We start from the raw sequence: 17,773 nt of genomic DNA, 5'->3' as shown, positions 1-17,773 counted from the left end.
AAGCAATACTAAGATCTCAGCTGATGGACAACACTCCAGTTTAAGGTGTTCCAGGATCTATCAGCTAGTAATGTTTATTTTTAGCTCTGTATGTGTAGGATATGTGCATGTTACACCAGATATATGTGAAATGGATACATAGCATTGTTTGGTTTGAGAATAAATATTTATAAAATAATCTTAATGAAAGAAATGTAACGGTCTACTTAAACTCAGCCCCCAAATCTTTTGGTATTACCCCAAAACCTTTTAAGTTATGCTCTGCATAATAAAATGAGCTGCCAGTAAATATCATTGCAAAATGAAATGCATTAGTCTGCTTTTGTCTGAAGTCTTATCTGGTTCTGTTTCTACCAGTTTCTGATAGGGTGACCAATATTCAGATTTCACACAATATCTTACCTCAACTGACATGTGAGAAAATCTATTCCAATAGTGATAATAGCATTCAAGTAGTTTTCAAAACAGAAAAAACATCCCCTTCATCACAGGATATACAATTCTTCTCTCCCTAGAACATTATTTAGGACAAGGCTGTCCCAGTGTAGTAATAATATGCCCAAATCTACTGTGTAAAATGAGATAGACTTGCAAGTTACAGCAATTTAAAAATCCTTAAATTCTCCATTTAAATAAATTGTACAATAAAATGTTAATCCTCAGTTTCATTAAAGTTTTTGTTACTTTTGCCAATCTACACAGTAATCACAAAATAAGAGGCTATTTCTGGAGGATAATTTATTCAGTACATTAATCTCTTTCTTCTGTTGACAAAATGCTCCGAAAAATCCTCACAATAACTTTATTGCCTGAGTTTGTAAATTTATTTGGTAAATGTTTTTCCATGAATATTTAATGAACAATTTGTTGTGGATATTCATGATTCAAATTATAACATTAATTCAGTGCCTAAGTAGTATGGTTTCTGCATTGTAATTGTCACTTGTGCAGCTTACCCACACATTTCCCATTTAGAATTTAAAGTGTGAATAATCACATTCAAACATATTTTGTGACTATTTAAGCTTTCAAATTTAAATTTATTTTTGAAAGTTAAAGTAAGTCTTTTTTCCCTCTAATGAATATTAGTGTGGTTTTTTTCAATGCCTACACAGCTCTTGTAATTGAATTTTCCTGACCTAAATTTCCCCTGTAGTTTCAGCAGTTTCAGTTGAGTACAGCCTTTTCCCTTCACTTCATTTTCTAGACTTCTGTGGTGTCCAGTAACTGAAAATAAGTTTTCTTCCAGTATAATATGATTTGGAGAGATTGATTACTTGATTTAGTTATTGATTACTTCACTTTGGAAATTTTGGCAGCAAAACCATCAGAGAGTACTATCAGCACTGTTGTAGAGTAGATGAATGGGGTTTTTTAATTCTTGATCAAAATCTTTTCTTCTGACATTTCAATTGACATATTAACTGTCTCTTCTTGTCATTTACGGGGATAATGTCAGTTTGATGAAAGAGCTGTTTATTAATCTCACATCTATGCAGCAGAGCTGGGCATGTTGCCAAGCTCCACACAAATACCTAATTTCACTTCTTTTAATTGGCTTATTATTTATTCCATGACTGTGGGAGTAATTTCTCTCTGGAACATTTTCTGTTAGTACAGAAGTTGTGTATTCTTCTCCTGAACACATAGAAATACACTGGTTTTTGTTGATGAGATCCACCTTCTTTTTACAGACAGAGCTAATCTTACTGCAGAGATTCTACAATGTCTGAAAAGGATCAATTCTTGGAGGAAGAGAAAGTATCTCAAACTCCACTTGGGCAAAACTGAAGTGACACTATCCAATGCCCATTTTCTCCAGGGAGCACTTTCTTTTTCTCTTAGTCTAAAAGCCTAGACTCTGAGAATTGTCTCACAAAACAGCCAGCTTTAACAGGCAGAATAGTGGGATATTGACTGAATTCCAAAATTCATCATAGGTGTGCCATCTGTACCCAGAATAGTAAATAAGTAAGCCACCACAGAAAATTATATGCTGATAGAGAGAAGAGGTTTTTTTTTTTGGTGATGATTTCCATAGGCCTTTTAGGAAACTATTTAATTGCATTTGCAGAATATGACATGACACTTTTAAGGGTTAGGATTTTAATTACAAGCCATTCTGTAACAATCGTTTACACACAACCTCAGATATTTGATGAAATCCCTAAGTCTCATGTTCTTTATAGGAGTATTATAAGGCAGTTGAAACAACAGTGTAAAGAACTGACATACAAGAACTGCTTCTTCTGGTTCTAGAGATAAAACCAGTACATTCACTACATCTGTTACTCAATTATTCAGCACTGGATATACCTCTTTATACCATAGCTGGTCCAATATTGGCCTCAGGTTAGTGCTCTCCAGCACTGGCAAATCTGGTTTCCTGGATCTTGGGCTCCAGAGCAATCTCATCCAAATAGTGATGTCACTGGGCAGTTTAGTTTTCCATCTGGGAGAGCAGTTCTTACAGTTCTTCAGGAGATGAGAAGATATTCCAGACATTTTCATCACCCTTTATACTGAGAGATAAACTGAGGTCAGAGAGAGAGAAGCTGACAGCTGTATTAGAATGTGTCATATTAATGGGTATGCTATTGGAATACGTAAGTGCCATCTGATGAATAAAGAGAATATACTAATAAGTCAAATTTACAAATGAACACAACCAAAAGACAAGGAGGTATTTAACTAGTTATATTTAACCTCTTAAATTTGCTATTTCTTTTTTCAGTTTGGTGTATTCTGAAAAATGTTCTGCCATTGATTCAATCGATTGTTTTGTTTTGATTTTTCTATTGACTGAACAGATCATTAAGTCAAGATAAGAGTTATTGAGATTAGCAGAAGCAATGAAGAACTCAAAGTAGCAGAAGCAATACAAATAGTGAAAATTAAAAGAGGATATGCATTCTACTTAGTGTTTTGCCTTTGTATCATATAACTTTCACTGTTCTTGCATTTTTGTATGGTCTATCTGGCAGAGATATTTCTCTTTTGACCGATGTAATGTGCCTTTAAAAAGGATTCCAAAAATGGTAGTATTTTAAAAGCTTGAGACAGCTCTTATTTTCCCAATTTACAGCTTAAAATTTATATATTTTTACTAAAATCCATGTAGGTTATTTTACAGTGTTTTACTGCCAGTAACTCTTTTTCAAATAACAGCTTATACAGTTATTGCTGCTTGGCATGGCATGGTCTTTAAAGAATTCATGGGAATTTTGCTTGTTTATGGAGAAAAGAATAGAACATCAGCTGCTGAAAGTGAAACAAAACAAAAAACTTCTTCAAGGGTTATTGGCTTGACAGCTTGCACACATTCTCTTGCTGTACCTTAATTCTACCTCCCAGGCCTGTAGCAGCACAAACCCAGCAAAAGGCAAACCCACCCATCATATTTCATCCTCTGGAAGTTGCATAGTTCAGTGCTGCATGGAAGGATAAGTAAATGCTGTATTTATGTATGCACTGGTGCTGCACAGCCAAATAAAGCTGCTATATCAAGGAGAAGGTGAGTCAGCAAAGCATCTGCAGAGGGCAAAGCAGGCATGACTGTTGCTGAGACACCACGCCTGCAACACAAGGAGTACAAATTGAGTTTCTTTATGGATTTACTGCAGAACGTTTACAGTAATCTTGGCATGTAGAACAAATAATGGACATCCTACATAAAGTTAAGCTACACAACGACAAGAAGCCGTGAAGCAGGGCCACCCTGATGGAAAAAAACAGGCAACAGGGAGAGATTAGTAAAGTGCTGCCATGTGTTCATTTTGGTTTTGCTGTGAATGTGGCAGGTGGGATTGGCTTGACATTTGCTGAAAAATTATGGCTTGTATCAGCTATAAACATCTGAATGTTAGTATCTGGGAATGGGAAACTGTCCTGAAATAGTTAATCCAGACCTAGATTTAAATGAACAGCTGAGTTTCCTGAAAAGCATGCTTGTTTTAGTTGACTGGGAAATGGTAAGTGATTTCAGATTTGGAAACAATTTTCAGCAAGAGGCATTGTCATTTGCACTTGAAAGTAATGTAAATAATGCTGCACTTTATGAGCCAATAGGTGATATTATTTCAGTAATTGAAAATCTGGGAAATCTGCCTATGGGAATAAATCACACAGACTCCATTTTCTTCATGGTGGAAAAAGACCATTCCTTATTCACATAACTCTTTTTTATACAGTTTACAGACCTTGTGTGTGACTCCAATCGGTTAGTAGCTTTCTTGCCAGTTACTTTATTGGTTAGTAACAAGTTGTCACAACTGTGACAACTGTCACAGTATTGATTGATTGGTCACTCAAACCCCCAGTGTGTATGCTCAGGAAAACTTGTTCGTGAGAGATAGTTTTCATTTTTCTATCTAATGGTGTAAAAACAGTTTATACAGGTGTTAGTTGTTTTTCACCCAGGAATAGATTGTTATGTTAATGAACCCAGGATTGCTTTCACATGGGAACTTGCAAAGTGCTAGCTTGACAAGGCCAGTCACTTATTCCAAGAGAGCAGGCTTGATTTTATGTAGCCTTTCTTTATGATTTTTCTACCTTACTGCAACATTCTTACTAAAATTCTCAAGCTACTCCTGCTTAAAATAGACAGGGCTTGTTCCAGTTGCAGAAATTGGTGAGTGATATATTTTTCCTTGGATTGCTAGCGTAGATTATATGGATAGTAAAAATATGATTTACTCTTTAGAAGAATATTATTACTAAATAGTCTGAACTCTTCAAAAGCAGAGCTAAGATTCTTCAGTTGTTTAAATTATCTGACCTGATTTGCATTGTGCTCATATTGATTTTGGTATAAAGCATTAAACTCAAGCATAGGACAAGTGCTTTAATTTAAACAAACCATTTAACATTTTGAAGATGTCCTGGCTGCTGACTTGCAAAATGGGAAATGCTTTAATTGCATTACAGCTTTTAAAGAACACAATGGAAACCTTAAGCAAGTTCTCCAGAGCAAGAGTGAGTTACCTAATCCTGAATTTTAAATTCTCAGTCTTGTCCAGGAGAAGGTGTGCATGAGGTTGGACAAGTACCTTTTAATTGCCAATTTATATATGACAGTAGAAAATGTTGTCTCCAGTTGTGGTATGGAATGGAGTGTGTGTGTATTTTGTGCAGCAGAGAGAGAGCATAGAGAAATGAAAATTCTGGGGAAAAGGGACCTGGATATGGAAACAAATTGAGCATCCTTGGATGTGCAGTTGTTAAGGATGTAAGGGTGATGTATCTGGGTCGCAAATGAATGATGCTGAGGATGCAGAGACACTAGTTCAGAGGTTGTGAAGAGTCAGCTCAGGTCTGTGGAGTCTGTCAGCTTTGATGCAGTATGGTGCAGAGCTGTGGAGGGGCCAGCTTGGCAGTGTATGCATTTTTAGTCTGTGGTTAAAACTCCAGCTGGACCTCAGCTAGCAATTGTCTGATCTCACCCTCTGTCAGCCCTCTCAGGATTATGCCATGCTCCTCGTTATCTCCTAGAATTCCTGGCTTGTTCCAGTTATCTGCCTCTGTGGCTAAAGATCTGATTGTGTACTCATTCAGTTAATTTGTTAGCTGCGAGTCACAGAGTTGGAGGAAAAATATCTCTCTTCCTTAGAGAACTTGGTCATTGTTTTAAAGAACTGCTAAGTACTGTTTAGTAATTTTATGGCAAAGATTGGGATGAAATCTCTTTCTCCAGAGTGCAGTTTTACTGCTGTGGTTGTGCACCACACCCCACCCTTCTCCTCAGGCCACACCATGATCCCAGAAATGCTCCTTATGCTTTGATAAAGCAGCACCTGTGCTCAACTCATCTGAGCTTATCAGAAACACCACCTGCTCCCAGGAACTTGGGAACTGGCTACAGAGCTTGTTTCTTAACAAACAGCCTTGGAAACTTAGTTTTCCTGCCTGAATAATAACCTAAGTTGAATAACATTTTTGTTGTCAAACCTTCAAAGAATGTTTCCAGCATGAATTGTGGTCAGGATAGAAAATCATTGTGTCTAAAGCCATTTGTAATGGGACCCTATAAGCAGTGGTCCTGAGAGTGAGACCCTTTGTGCACTCCTGGACTGCAGTGGGCTACAACCAGCAATTCTTTCCTCAGTGGGAAAGCACTTGGAAACAGCAAACTCTAAAATTTGCTATACTTGGAGTGCTGCCACTGAGCGCCTGTAATGGAACCTGGGCTGAAACTCCCATTCCCAGAGGCTCAACCCTTGGTCCATGGAGAAGGTGCAAAGGCATCTGATGTGAGTATTGTGCTGAATTTGAGGGGAGGTTTCACAGGTACGTACCTTGTACATACTCCTTTAGGTCTCTGCCTGTGTGCAGGTGTGAATATGCTGTAGCAAATGTACTATGATTGTTGCTTTCTCAACTTCTTTACAACTTTAGATCTGTGAGTAACTGTAAGTAAGTTACTGTTCTGCTATAGTCAACTTTTATATTAATATTTTGCTAAATTATTTATGTTGAGCTATTGGTTGAGTGCTGTTAAGTTGAAGTGCTGTTAAAACCTTTAGCCCTAAACTACTGGTCAAGCAAGGGGTCTATCCTAAACCTTGTGACTTAGTGGGAGGATCTCCTTGTTCCTTTTCATTCTTCAGCATTATTATCCTTACCCTTTTCCATGCAGTCTCCACATAGGCAATTTTTGGTTGATTTTAGCTTTAGATTGATTATTATTAGATTTCAGTTCAATTTTTCTCTGTGTCCTTTAACTATCTAGTAAGTAGTAGAGTGAGCCTTGCCACAACAAACCTTGTGCTTTCACTTTAATATTAAGCCTGGTTTTGCTGACCCCTTTGCTGGTGGTTCTTTGAACAACCTAAACCATTCATTTATGTCAACTGCACAAAACTGACTATCTTTTTCTTCAGCCTATTTCCAGCACTATCTGTTTGCTATTTTCTGTAGCAAGTGTCACACAATGCCCCACTTGCAGTCACTCTTCCACTGCACAACCTTAGCCTGTCTCTAGAGAGACGGGACCACGAACAAAAGGTATATGAGCTAGTTAATTTTATGTCATTTGTAATGTCACTTTATGCTGTGTGTGGATGGCGAGGTTTTGGTAGCAGGGCAGAGAGAGGCTGCAGGGGTGGCCCCTGAGGGAAGAGATCAGGGTCTGCCCCACGCCGAACACAGCCAGCTGGAGAAAGCTACATCACAGACCCCACCAGCACACAGCTGAGCCAACAGCCAAGGTGGTGGCACCTCTGTGGGAATGTATTTTAGAAAGAGTATAAACTGTTAAAGGGAGAGAGGAGAAGGAAACAAAAGGAGTGAGGAACAAGACAGGGGACAGCAAGATCAGAGGAGATGCTCTATGAAGAAGAATAGTCACTGCTGTGCATGGAAGACCCACAGCAGAGCAGATGGATGTTCCTGACGGAACCGCAGGTTGTGGAGATCGCATGTCAGAGCACATGCTCACTTTTAACTAGAGTACCAGGTAACAGTTTATAGAGAAACTTGTGCATTCTTAGGATGGAGGGCTTCAGAGCCCAACAACAACACTTTTGCACTTAAGTCAGTCACTCAGGAGCTCTATAGCCCATGCTACCAATACAGTGGAAACATTATGAGGTTTACTATGATTCCAATCTATTTTTTTGACAGCAGGTTCAAGGCTGCAGTGTCTAATGATTGTATCACGAAAAACAAATCTGGAAATAAAATATGAGTGCCAGTTTCTAACTCTTTTAAACCTCAAATGCTTTCAAGACTGACATTTGTCAGCCACTAGCTGCTGTCACTGCTGTTCATGAAATCAGTCATGTTTAGAATCATAGCAGTTTCCAAACAAAACAAATTTGAAGGTGAGGATTACTTAATCTTACCTTTAGTTCACATAAAGAAAAATCTTGTCTGGCTATCCTAAATATTTAATTATTTCTGTTATCAAAGTGATCTCATGCTGAATGAAGTACATAGAACCCTGCTAAAAAAAAAAAATCAAGAGGAATCAGAAAATGACTTGAAACTGAACTCTCCAAATTAGAAACAAATCAATCTGTTAGATGCCAAAGGTAAGTAAGAACTTTGATGGAATCAGCAATAAATCTATTTGTCTCCAGTACTGCTGCTCAGGCTTGGTAAAAGGATACCTCAGGAGCCAGCATTTTCAGGTGAAAAAAAAGGAAGAAATTTTCTTAGTCTCTGCAAATACAGGAGTGTGCTCACTCTATCTCATTTATTTTGCTCTTAGAACTGCAATGTAGAGAGATCAAATCAGAAAATCATCCTCATCTCTATATTTGAACTCTTTATTTCTCTTTCCAGCAATAAATCTGTGAAATATATGGTTCAGAGCTGTGACTTGTATATGCAGAGAGAAGATACAAAAAACTAAAGCTCAATAAGAGTTGAAACTGGTCAGTGTTGTGTCAGGCATGATGGGCTTTTAAAGTATGCTAATAACAAGGTGGGGGGAATCTAAAGAAAACATTGGACTGATACTTGTTGAAGATGGTCACCTGGCTATCTTCAAGAGCAAGAGCATTGTTCCATGTTAAGAAGCAATCACACTTCTCTTTATAGAGCAGAAGTTCAAATAAATTAATTTTTTTATCTGTTTGCAGAATTTTCATAATTGTTAATGATATATTTTTCCATACTAGAAATAAGATTACAGAAATGTCATAATCTAGAAAAAGGCAATTGTAATAAATCGCTAATTGTAGACCAAATTTGTCTTTGACTTCTTTACCGTTTAACCTTGAATTTATTTGGCCTTTTTGGGTCCAAGTGAGGGTGCTATAAACAAAAGAGCAGTGGTGATGGATTCTGACATACAGATTGCCGTGTGATTCCGAATGGGAGGTTTCCAGAGAACACTCACAGCTTGCAGTGACAGGAAGGACAGACCCTGCAGATGGCAGCAGAGCTTTAAACTTCAGCTCCAGGTGCAGTCCTGGACAACCCCCGATGAAAACTCCGATTTCCGTAGACTATTGCAGTAAGACGTTTTGCTAGTAGTCAGCAGCATGTTACCGATGCCTTTTTATAAAACAAACAAACAAAGTTTTCATAATTATCAAATAGCAGAAGGATGTTTTTTGTGCCTTTTGGAATCACTCCAATTTCCCAATGCAGACCTTTCCTACCACTCTGTTTCATATCTTGCAGGTGGGGTTTTTTCCCTTAATATTTTTCATCCTTTAGGTTTAGAGCAAGAATTTGACCTCGCTGAATTGGAATAGCATAGCACACTAATACTTCTATAATAGCTAGTTTAGTCATAGCAAAATTTAAGTGACTGTTAAAAAAACCTTTCAGGTGGCAAATACCTAGTTCTAAAGACACAGCCTCAGAAACAGAATAAACAGATGAGTTCAAACACATGAAAAGGTATCCCAGCTTCTTGGATATGAAATAATGTTTCCATTACTTTTACTAGCTTTGTGGTCCTAAGGTGATTTCTTCAGGCTGTCATGCTGCATAGGCTATTTCTTCCTTGCTCAAATGTCTTTATCTCCTTTTTTTTTTTCTCACCAATGCTAATCCATCTTGTAGTTTGTGTCAATAATCTTTACATCTTCATCATCTCCTTTCAATTTCTAACATTCAGTTTTAATAAAATAGAAACAATCCACAGGAGTAATGATCAAATAGAGCCTAGTGCAGGTAAACACTCACTTATGACTTGATTTTGTGGTAGTCCCTCTTATTTTAAGGAATAGATTGGTACCCATTGTGTTTTTGCTGCATTTAAATATTTTGGCTGTTCCTCCTCTGTTTCCACTGGTATTGCTTTATCTCTGTGCTTATATTGTAATTTATTCAGGGCAATGACAGTATCTTCTTACTTTATGTACAGAATATCTGCATATCATCCTTGACTGAATGATGGATTGTTAGCAAATGGCTAACAATTTGACACAGTTTCCTGGCTGGTTCATCAAAAACACAAAGTATGAAATAGTTTTCTGGCAGGCTAACTAAGCATAGGCTATGAAGCTTGAATATGCTTTTGTTTCCAAAATGTAGATGTCTCAAGAGCAATTTTGAAGCATATAGATGGGGCAGCTCTGTTAAGTTGTTCAGAAGGTTTTATTCTCCAAAACCAGTAAACTTTTGCCTAGTCTGGGTAAGGGATTTTTGTTAGTGTTCCATTTCCTGTCTTGGAATTTTGTATAATGTTACTGGAAGCTAAAGATTCTCGTGTTTTAACAGTAGGGAAAACTGATCTCTGTAAAGGCTTTGGGATGCTTCTAGATGAAAGGTGTTATGTAAATTGTTGGCAGTTTTACTATTTCACACAGTGTGAACTGAGGAAAGACAGGAAAGGAGTGGCATTGACCTCTCAATATAATATATAACTTGCCTTAGGTAGGACCATTCTGTTTACTGAACACTTCATTCAGTCCCAGTGGAAAACCAGCGGTGGCATCTGCTGTTTTCATAACAACCCAAGTAAGATGCCATGTCTCTGAATGGCTGCCTACCCCCGATGGCAAAACAGCAAAGAAGCAATGTGAGAAACAGCTCTGCTGAAAATAACTTCAGTTATCATCACTGGAGCGTGTGGATTCATTCCTACCACAGGTCTGCTTCCCCTGCAGCAAATCTCTTCTCCCACAGTGGTGGATTGGTGCCATGGCTCTCTTGGGCATTCCCAGTTTCTTTTTTTTTTTTTTTTTTTTTTTTTAACTACAGGAGCAGCATAAGAGGACAGTATCAAGGGGAAGGGAGAAGCTGCTAAAAGAAATATACCATTACATGACAAAACTATTGACTAAATAGGATACTACTACTATTAATAGTAATAATAATTTTAAAAGTAGCGCAGCTTCTTACTTTTTCTGGAATCCTGTAATTCAAACACATAGAAAAAACGTTTCCAGTTTGTTCAGTGTGAGACAGTAAAGGAGAGTGAACGTAACACTGCACTATATCATAGCCACTTTACTCAAAATTTAGCAGGGAGAAACAAACAAAAGCCAGAACCATACTCATTGTGGTTGCAAATCTGCATAGGATCAGCATTGTGGCCCAAAAGAAGGCATCAGTACCACCTCTGAGCAACAGCTAACCTTTGGGCAAACCTGCATACTCACCCACTAATCAGTCAATTAATATAAAATTAGATAAAATGTAGAATTTGAGACCCCTGCAAATAAAAACATGCTGTGATCAAGAAATCATGCAACAGCTGCCTGAACTGAAAACTGGTGGCAGTTTATAGGAGAAGTGAAAACCCATTTCAAGTGAAAAGGTAGAAGGAGCAGTCAAGTAGTCTAGATAGATTGGTTAGTTTTACACTGGGGAGTTGAATAAGTACAGAGCAACAAAAAATTCATGATGCATCAAGGCAACAGCAGAATTCTTTCAACAGGAAGCAGAATTTGCTTCCACCGTCTCTGGACAAAGTGTTTAATCTAATCCTGAGGAAATGAAACACTTTGCAAGTGTACCCAGTAGTAATGCAAGGTCTGCAGATGTTAATTTGAATCCAGTATTGTCAGTGTGGGAAACAGTATTTAAGCAGAGAAGGATCTGAAACAGCCTTTGAAAAGCTTTTGCAGTCGAATTTTGTGGCTAGGTGTTTGTGTGCAGAGATATACTTTTATATATATAAATATGCTTTAAAATATTAATATAGTGTATATATATGTGTGTATATATGGTTTTGTGTGTACTTACATGAAAATGTAGAGAGAGATTTTGTTGTCACTGGGTATTTTGTAGAATAACTGGGAGCGGCCTCAAAGGGCATCATACTCAAAGCTGAGATCAAGAAATGAAGAATGAGTATAATGTCAAGGCATATATTTTTATGTGTAATTTTTGAAATTATGGGAAGAGCCTCCCAAATTACAATGGTGACCTCCAACAGGTGCACCAGCTCAGAAGAACAATTTAGTGTGCACAGCAACAGATATTGTAGAAATTATTGCACAGGAAACAGCACTGTTGGTAGATAAGTGATTTGGTGATTCTTTTAAATGTCTGAGAATATTTAGAATTTATTTTTGAGGAAATGTGTGAAAAACTATTTTTTTTTTTAGTGAGGTAGTCAAGGAACTGGTTTCACATGCAGGAGACAGCCTGTTTAAATAATAAGAAAGAAAATCCATTGAGGAAGCAGTTTTCAGTGTACATTTCTAACCCAAGAGACACAGGTGACCCTGACAGTGACCTTAGGGAATGTTACAAAAGCTGTAATGTAAATATTGTTGAAAGGAATGCTGTATCCACTGGATGGTTCCACTTTCTGAAAGGGCATGAAGTTACTCACTAAGGGCATATTGCCTCTCACTAAATACAGAATAACCAATTGCTGGACTTTTGGCCTGATGTGCAGTTCTCAAAGCTCATGAGTTAGTGTTTCCAGAGTTATACTGAATTCAGTACTGAAATAGGAGCTGCTGTATCCAAATGCTGGCCAAGTTTGGTAATGTTCCCACTTAGAAAACTGGTGTAGACTCAGACTTCTATTCAGAAAGCTGCTCACTGTCGAGTGGAAGGGTGCAAGATTTATCTGAACCACATAGCTAAAATGCTGCTCTGGTACAGCTCTGAGTAAATGCATTGCCTACATCTTCCTAGACTTGCAATAGCATTATTAGGACACTTAAATATTTAATGCAATCTTTTGATGAGAAAACATGTTGGTATAAAAGGAAAAATGGACATGCTGAAAAACATTTAAAATAAAATGAATCACTGTGAGCAGAAAAGAAGTATTCATCATGCCAAAGTGACAACAATTTAAATTGAAAATTATTTAAAATATATCTGGTGGGAAGAAAACTGCTGTAGGTTTTGGACAGCAAAACCTGACACAGAAGTGAGCTGGTACTGGGATTCCCTCAGAAAGAAGCCACTTCATAGCTAGGGAACAGATGAGCTTCTGCCTTGCATATTCTGGCAGACACATTCAGGTTTGCTGCTGCAGGCATGTACAGAACGTTTCCAAGTATCAAAAGACTGAATCTTACATCATCACTTTGCAAAAAAAGAAAAATAGATAACATGGCCTGGGGCAGAAAAGGCACAGGCAGGAAGTTACAGAGTCACGGAGAAAGAAGCCTGGAACATGGTCCTGTAAGCCAACAGCTGTAAAACATGGTATTTTTTATTTCCTAAAGTGCCTTCCTCAGTGGAGCCTAGTACAGTGGGCTGATCGTTCACAAGCAGCAGAGACAAAGGCTGTCTGCCTCCTTCTTTCTCTCTTGAGAGTATGCATTGTAGTTTTCCTGATGGAGCTAATATCAATCCTCTAGTGAATGATGCTTTAGTGAAGAGTTTCACATAAAGTTTTTCTTAAGAAAACCAAACTTGATATTTAGGTTTCATGAAAGCATGAGTACTTCCATGTGGAACTGAAAAATATTGGCATCTTGTCACCTCTCAAGTGATTTTAGTTGTCCTGAAGGCAGATAATTTCAATTAAAATGTATATTGCATTATAATAAATATTACATTGAATCCTTAAACAAACCTGTTTCCCTGCTGACCTATCACCTTCTTACTGATGTATTCTTACAGTTTTTCCCCAGGAGGTGCTGGTTTTTAGTATGATCCCAGTAGGAAAATGACCCAGACTCTGCAAAGAATCTCTTAAAACATTTTTCATTTACACTAACATAAGGAAGAGGGGACGGTACAGATAACTTTACATCCCCTTAGATGCTGGGAACCCTGAGCTGCACAGCACCAACAAACCTCTGATCAGAACACTGCACACTGTGCAGATCCCATCCATGGAAAGATCATACAGCATTTTGGCCTTTGAGCTCTTGCAGGATTTTCTCAAAAGAAAACAACTCGATTCATCATTTTTACTGTCAAACAGAAAGTTCTCATGAGAACTTGTTGCTGCACTTTTCAGATAAAGGCAAGGAGAGGCAGGTGGTGCAGTTGCTGCTGCTGGGTTGGGTCTGCCCGCAGGCCCCTGTTACCATTAACTGGATGAGTTCTTCCGTGGCACAGGGACATGCCCAGCATGACACTGTCCTGAAGGCCAAGCTGTAAGTGGAACATGGAACAACACAGCCCTGTGCCTACTGAGGGTAACTGTGAAGTGCTGCACAATGGTCTTGTTCCAATCATTCTGCTTAGATAATTCAGAGAACAGCTAATTGCATACTTCCCTCCCTCTCTCATACATCTCATCCTTTTACATAATTTTCAGGGATTTAGCTATCCTTAGGAATGCATACAGATTTTTTCCCCCTTTGTTAAACAAGGCTTTAGAACAATTGCAGTAGGCAGACTCTTGAAGAATTAATTCCAGGTTTTACAATGTATGTGGTGCAAGCCTGGACAAAATGTTCAGAATTTTAGTCAGTCTAGAGAAGTTCCCACAACGGTTGAACTTACCAGATTTACCTTAATACTGAACCTTAGTGATCAATCTTATTGAAGGGTGTGCCAGACAAGCTGGCACCAAATACTGATTCATGCAGGTGCTATAGAATGTTTTCCTTATTTCCTTTGATATTTGGGTGGGGGTAGTTTGTTTTTGTTTGGTTGGTCAGTTTTTGAGATGATCTGTCTCAAAACTAAGCTGTTCCTCTTGATTTCCATTATCCTTTGTTGTCTTCTTCATTACAAGATGGCAAATATTTTACTGCCTTTTTACTGCCCAGATGCATTAGACCAGCCCTTCATATTGTTCTAGTTGTCTTTTTGGTTTTTTTCTCAAGTAAATTTGTCTCTGTTTGGTCCTTCAAATATTTCTAGGTAGACTTTGTGGAATTGCTGGTTTACACTATTCTCCATTTCCTATCCCCATCTCAGTTACTTGATGTTTTTTTATTGCAGCTTTCAGATGGGGGCTTGTTAATGCCAATGAATTGAATCTGACAAGAAAACTGACAAAATAAGACAAGCAGTTTTGCAATTGAAAAGGAAGAACATTTCTAAAACTGAGCTTTTGTTTTTGTGATTTTTTACCTTGGCAGCTTCTAACTGAAAAGGTGAAAATGTAACAAAACCACAAAACTGATGAACAAACTTTGTTTCTTACAGTTCAGCCTCTAAGTATTAAGTTCCCAGCCATGCTTCCACTTGAGACTCTTTTTCCCTCTAACTACCAGTTTCTGGGGTATCTTAATAATTAAGTTTCTGAGGTGCTAAGATTTTTTTTTTTTAATTAGTTAACTCCTCTTTTACAGTAGTGCAGGAATGAGTAATTTGCTGAAAACTAGACAAATCTTTGTATCCAACAGCAGTTCTGTGTTACAGCAGTATGTATAAAATATGTGGTGGATACACATGCAATTGTTCTTGGGTTTATTTTATTTTACATTCTTCACAGGTAAATTGGCAGTGTTCATTTTTCTTATATAACAAAATCTTCCTCAGTAAGAAGATTCCAGGAAATGAAAACACTAGAGAGAGTGTGTCTCTCTTAAGAATTGTTAGCTTAAATTTCCTAACCATGCTAGAATCTTGTCTACAAGCTTCAGCTTACCACACGGACATTCTGGAATAATTCCTGGTGGGAATTTGGGCTTGTGACAGCTCTTAGCTTATACTAACAATTATTATTAACAATTGTTATTAATTTCCATATTAATAATTTTAAGTATTTTGCAAGCCAATATAGGAGCTCAGCTAGAAACATCGGAGAAAAAAAAAAAAGAATAAACAGAGTTCTGACAGTTGCTGATGTTTTACATGGGGGGTCACTTAGCCCCACTTTCAATTACTTATCTTTAAATGTGATTTACTGCCTGCAGCAGTGCTTACAGTCATGCTCTCTTCTTTGAGATTAACTGCTGTTAATGTCAATTTTATTTAAATATATATAAATTTTATTTTAAAATATTATCATTAGAGACAGAAGAAAAACAGTTTAAAGGAATTACAGTAATACCTCCTATTTCTGTGAAAATACAATAATTTGGCTGTCAGGTTTCTACAGAGTAACAAGGATTAAAATTCAGTGTTACTATGTAACCTGAACTTCTCTTTTAAAAGGAAAGAGAACAATTCTCTGAGTCCAGTCTGTCTGCGAGATATTTTCAATATAAGTACTTGGTTCAAGTGATATCCCCATAAATATCTTCTGGTCACTCTGACCTGTGATAAAATGTCTTTCTAACCATCAGCATGAGGAGGAGTTAAACCTCAAGTTTGTGAGCTAAACATCAGAGAAATTACTACTAGTAGGAACATCAGTTTATAATTGTCAGTGCTTCAGGAAAGGTAAAGAAGACACTGGTTTGATGAGCTGAATTATCCAACCAGCCAGAAAATGGCCATCCTGGGGCTATCCATGCAGGGCAACAAGAATGACCAAGGGCATCCTTGCATGAGGAAGGGAACTAGGAGTGTTTAGCCTGGAGAAGGGAAGACTCAAGGATCTTCTTATCAAAATGTATAAATATCTGAAGGGAGGGTGTTAAAAGGATGTACCCAGACTCTTCTTAGTGCCTAGTGACAAGAAGCAATGAGCACAAACCTTGAGGCAGTAAAATATGACACTTTTCTGCTGTAGCTGAATATTAGAACATGTTTCCCAGGGAGGCTGTGAATTTTCCATCCTTGGAAATATTCAAAACTCAATGCAGTCAAATATTCAGACTGGATGCAGTCTCAGGCAACTTGCTGTAGCTTACCCAGCTTGATTATGCAAGCACAGAAGGTCTCTTCCATTCTCACTTCTGAGAAAAATAAACACCGAGTACTCATCTTCCATCTGAATGTTTCTTGGTCCTTTGAGCCCTTCCTAACAGCTTTCATTCTGAGTCTAGAACATGATGTGCCCTTCTCTCTCTTATATATATTCCCATATTCCTTAAATGTTCAATCTACCTGCAGACTACTGTGTAGAATGTGGCAGGGGCTGTGCCACACGTTTGTTTCTGGCATCACAAAAGCGCTGTCTGTTTTCTTTGAGTGCAGTGTCTCCAAGGGACACAGGCTCCAGCAGAGCACTATCAGAGATCTCAGCCTTTGGGAGGCTGTGGTTAATGAGAGAGTAGAGCTTCACTGGGCATTTCTGTCAGGTTTGCCCTCTTTCTAGCCTTATTGCTTTCTGCCAAGTGATTTTCAGCCTTCTTAGGAGTGTGCATCTTAGCCTGAAGATGAAATTCTATTATTTCTTTGAAACCTTGTCATTTTACCCTCCCATCTCCCTGAACCTTCAGTTCATTCAATGTAGACTCAAGGGACAACAGTTTGTCACTGAGCCCCTTAAGCTGCCTGAGCTATTTATGTCACTTGCCAGTGGAGCAAGTTATGGCATATGGAGTTTTAAAGGGTTTTGGCAATCAGGAGGTGACTACTGAGAATCCCATGATTTTCTCCATTCACAGATGATGTTGCAGTCCAGATGAATTTCTCTGTCTTTTCATGCCTAGCTTTGCTCTGGTCCTCATACTGGATGTTGCTCAAAATTCCCCATAGGATTGTCATGGCTAATACTGTGCTGTGATGATGAGCACTGCAGAGAATGATTCTTGTCAAGACCACAGTCCAACAAGTCTACCTACATCAAAATTAGAATGAACAAGTAGTTAATTTCTAAACCTCCAAATTTCAGTTAGGCTTTGAATAGATTGCCTAAAATAAACTTGAGAGAATAGGAATAAAAGAGGAGCATTTTTTTGATATTCATAAGGCTAGAAGCATAGTAAAAACTTGGGAATACGATGGAAAGTTGTCATTCTTGAGAGGTCCATTAAGCAAACTCGAGGATTTGCTAGAAGAATGTGTCCTGTAGAAGCATTTCTGAATTGCATTTTGATACAGCAGGAGAGCCATTAAAAGCCCTAAGGAATAAGATAAACTGACTGTGCCATTTTTTATACAC

The 17,773-nt window shown here is 37.9% G+C and overlaps 1 long non-coding RNA gene across 2 annotated transcripts; it reads left to right on the top strand.

The window, feature by feature from the left end:
- Positions 1-4,508: 4,508 nt before the first annotated feature.
- LOC137475870 (uncharacterized) lies at positions 4,509-17,551 on the top strand. 2 transcript variants are annotated; one of them, XR_011000104.1, is made up of 3 exons: positions 4,509-4,633; positions 10,377-10,551; positions 17,277-17,551. It is a non-coding gene; the product is annotated as an uncharacterized lncRNA (long non-coding RNA). The 2 variants fall into 2 exon arrangements; XR_011000103.1 differs by lacking the exon at positions 17,277-17,551 and adding an exon at positions 14,776-14,905.
- The last annotated feature ends 222 nt before the right edge of the window (positions 17,552-17,773 follow it).

The sequence above is a fragment of the Anomalospiza imberbis genome, chromosome 6, assembly GCF_031753505.1.
Source record: "Anomalospiza imberbis isolate Cuckoo-Finch-1a 21T00152 chromosome 6, ASM3175350v1, whole genome shotgun sequence".
Classification (NCBI taxonomy): Eukaryota; Metazoa; Chordata; class Aves; order Passeriformes; family Viduidae; genus Anomalospiza; species Anomalospiza imberbis.
Note: the sequence above shows the minus strand (reverse complement) of the source record. Positions and strands in the feature narration are given on the sequence as shown.